Source organism: Tupaia chinensis, unplaced genomic scaffold, assembly GCF_000334495.1.
Source record: "Tupaia chinensis unplaced genomic scaffold, TupChi_1.0 Scaffold000514_1, whole genome shotgun sequence".
Classification (NCBI taxonomy): domain Eukaryota; kingdom Metazoa; phylum Chordata; class Mammalia; order Scandentia; family Tupaiidae; genus Tupaia; species Tupaia belangeri.
Window position 1 is genome coordinate 147,990 of NW_006160027.1, and position 4,319 is coordinate 152,308.

Here is a 4,319-nt window from a genome sequence, read left to right on the forward strand (position 1 = left end):
TTCCCTGTTCTCTCTTCTCCCTTTAATTTTCTCCCCTGCAGTAAGAGATCTCATCATTCATTCAAATGATTGATTCAGAAACCTAAAAGTAATTGTTTCTCTTTTACCCTCCATACTGCTACATCCGATTACAAAAATCTTGTACATTATGAGTCAAATATTTATGTGCTACTTCTCTTTATCTTCATCACCAGCATTTTTATTTCAAACTGCCACCTTTAATATTTGTTTTACAGTAGTACCCCTGTGATCATTGATTTTATTAGTCAACTTGGGTAGGCTATGTGCCTGTGGTACCCAAATGTTTTGGAGAACATCAGTCCAGATGTTGCTTTGATGGTATTTTTAAGATGTGACTAATACTTAATCAGTAGACATTATCTAAAGCCAATTTACTCTCCATAATATGAATTGGGCCTTACCTAATTAGCTGAAGGCCTTAGGAGAAAAGACAAAGTCTAGAATGCATTTTGTTAATTTACACCTAAGTGCATCATATTTTTAGATGCTAAGATAAGTAGTATTGTCTTTTTAATCTCAAATTTTACTTATTCATTACTTGTATATAGGAAAGCTATTGAATTTTTTATATTACCCTTATATCCTTCGGTTTTGCTATAATTACTGTTTCCTTTCTAAAGATTCTTTTTGGTAAATTACTTTGTCCTCTCTTTTTTTTTTTTTTTTTTTTTTGTCAGAAAGTGTGTGTGCTTCCTAGAAAGACCCAGAGAGGGAGAAAGCAACCCTAATGAGGAATGGTGATGCCACAGTCCCTTCTCCTCCATTTCTCTATCTTATTGAGATTTTGGGAATGCATACAGATACACCAAGTATGTTTTTCAAGCTGCCAGGCTAGGATTTAAACTTATAGTTGATCATGTGGGATCTGGACCCCTTAACCACTAGGCAACAGGCAATTATTTTTGTATTTTCTGTACACATTATTATGCAATCCCTGAATAAAGGAAGTTTAACTTCTTCATTCCATCTTTCATTTTCTTTTCTGTTCCTGTCTTGTATTATTGAAGACCTCCAGCGTAAGTCTGAAGGTTGGAAAAAGTGGTGGAAGAGGAAATCTTTGCCTATTTTTTTCAACTTATTGATAAAGCTTTGAAATTTTCACTATTAAATGTGATTTCAGGGCCAGCAAGTGCTGTGGTGGTTAAAGGCGCTGGACTCCCACATGGCTGATCTCAGTTCAAGTCCCGGACCTGGTGGCTTGCTTTCTCACTTTCCCTCTCTGTCTCTCTCTGATCAAAACCCTGGAAAATAATAATAATAATAAATAAAGTAAAATAAAAATAATTCTTTAAAAAAATCTGATGTTAGCTGTAGATTTTTATGCATCTTTTTAACCAAATTAGGGGATTTTCCTGTATTTCTAATACTAGGAATTTTTATCATAAGTGCGTGTTAGATATTGTTACATTCTTTTCCTGCATCTATGGGTATAATCAGTTGATTTTTCTTCTTTAGCCTGGTGATATGATGGATAACATTAATTGATTTTTGAATGTTAAACTGGTTTTGCATTCTTTAGATGAATCCTACTTGGTCTTAGCATATGATTATTTTTTAAATTATATTTGCTAATGTTTTGTTGAGATTTTTACATCAGTGTTCATTAGAGATATTGGCTTGAGGTTTTTTCTTGTAATATCTTTGTTCGATTTGATATTAGGGTATGCTTGTCTCGTAGAATAAGTTAGGAATGATTTTCTGTGTCTAGCCTTTGAAGGACATTGTGAACATTTTGTATAACTTCTTTCCTAAGAAATGTCAGAATTCACCAATGAACTTATTTGGACCTGATCCTTTCTGTTTTGGAATTTTAGTAATTATTGGCTCAACTTTTACAATAGATTTAAGCTTACTCTTTCTTCCTGTTTGTTCGGAGAGACGGTGTTCTGCAAGAAAGGCACTGACTTTACCACTACTTTTTTGAGCTCTACCTCCAGCATGACAGGGAAATGCAAAGGCAAAGGCAGCTCTGGAAATTTAGCTGTGAAGCAAGTGCAGATATATGCCCCAGTGGTATTAAAGATAATCAAACATTATCAAGAAGAAAGACAAGGAACTGACTTTGTTTAAGGGGTTGGTTGTAGAAGATCAACTTGAAATTACCAGCGGCTTTCCACTCCTACAACCTACTGATGCTGACTTTGATGAAGACCAATATCAGATGGAAATGATGCAGGAACCTTCACGGGGTAAGCTTTGATCATCTCCACATGGGCTGGTACTGGTTCACATACTGTGGTTCATTCATCGCTCTGGCACTCCTGAATTCTCACTTCAGTTACCAACATGCCATTGAAGAATCTGTTCTCATTTACAATTCTATAAACTGACCATCAGTCTCTTTCACTAAAGGCATACAGACTGACTCCTAAACTGATACAAGTTTATAAAGAGAAATATTTTTCCCAGGAAGCATTGAAAAAGGCAAATGTCACCTTTGAACCTATGTTTGAAAAAGGATTAATTGTGATTAAAAATTCACATCTGATTGACATCCTAATGTAGGAGCTTGAAAAGAAGTCAGCTGTAGCAGACAAACACGAATTGCTCAGTCCTGCTAGCAGCAAGATTTGGGGAAGAATCTATGGTTGCTGATGGGCGAGTAGCTGAAATGAGGCAAGAGAAATTTAAATATAACAGGAATTTTTAAAAGAGTTATTTTATTGAACTTAATTTTATTTAAATTTATTTATTTATTTATATTTGACCAGAGAGAGAGAGAAAATGAGAAAGCAAGCTGCCAGGTCTGAGATTCAAATTGTGGTCGGCCATGTAGAAGTACAACTCCCTTACCCACCATGCCATCTACTGGCCCCAACACATAGGAATATTAAATACCAGCAGTGGAAACATAAGTATCAGCGGTGTCACCAGCAGGAGACTACATACAGAGTCCAGGAAAACACCCACCCATGGAAGACCTGTCCAGGCTTTTCAAACCACCCCAGCTTCCTTCCATAATGAGCTGTTCACTCATCACAAGCCTGATTAACACTGTCAGAATATCAAGGAGTTTACTGCTCAAAATTTAGGCAAACTCTTCATGATACAGGCACTTCGAATATACAACATCTGAGAAAAACACCTAAGAAAAGGGAATTTTCAAAAAAGTAGTTGACATGGACTCTTAAGATGACATCACATTGGGAACCAGCAGTTAGTTAGCGTAATGGCTATGTCCCGGGACTCCCACGTAGTCAACCACGGTTCGTGTCCCAGACCTGGTGGCTTAAAACTCACGCCAGGCGCATGTGCATGTGTGCCCAAGATCCCGAGAGGAGAATGGAGGAGAAGGGATTGTGGCGTGACCATCCCCCCTGGGGAGTGATTTCTCGCTTTCTGTCTCTATGTCTCTCTCTGTCTGGTGAGCGCACGCGCCCTATAGCGAAAACCCCTCCAAAAAAAAAATTTCAGTTTATTTATTTCATCCATGAGCAAGAGAGACAGAGAGAAAGACAAATAAGCAGGAGCCCTCAATGGGGTCTTGGTGAGAAATCACCCACTGGGGGGATGGCCTCATCACAATCCCTTCTTGATTCTCCTCCTGGGATCTTGAGCATGCACACACATGTCTCCAGTGTGATTTTCAAGCCACCAGGTCTAAGACTCAAAGTAGTTGACCATTTGGGAGTCAGAGATGTACCCACTACATCATCTGCTGGCCCTCGAAAAAATATATTTGCCTATTGAAAAACACAAAGGAATCTTTTAATATCATTACTATCTTTGGCCATAATGTTTTTCTAGCCAGTAAGAAAATAAAACAAAATTTTGACTTTTTGTTCATTTGAATACAAAATAAAGCAAAACAAAAATAAAATAGATACAAGCCTGTTCACCTTGTGTATTTCTTCTTATGTGAATTTTTGCAGTTTGCATCTTTCAAGAAATTGGTCCATTTTATCTGATTTATCAAATTTGTGGGCATAGAGTTTATATAGTATTCCTTGTTATTATTATTTTTTAATATCTGTGGTATCTGTAGTAATGTCTCCATTTCTGATATTAGCCATGTATGGACTTCCTTTTTTTAATTTATTTTTTGTTAGCCTGAAGAGTAGCTAACTAATTTTTAAATTTAATTTAATTTTAATTTCTTTCATACATTCAATTACATATGTCACTTAGCTTATAAAGTGAATGTTCCAATATGAATACTTTCTCACCAGACCAGTTAGGGATACTATACACATTATCATCAACAGATAATAACCCATTTCTTTGTTCCATAAATGTCTTGTCTCCCTATTTTTCTCCTTAATGTCTTTTCTCAGACTCTCCTCTTTCTCCCACCCACT

At 36.5% G+C, this 4,319-nt stretch overlaps 1 pseudogene; it reads left to right on the forward strand.

Annotated features, from left to right (window-relative positions):
* The first annotated feature begins 1,910 nt into the window (after positions 1 to 1,910).
* Positions 1,911 to 3,097, forward strand: LOC102481865 (eukaryotic translation initiation factor 3 subunit H pseudogene; annotated as a pseudogene).
* The last annotated feature ends 1,222 nt before the right edge of the window (positions 3,098 to 4,319 follow it).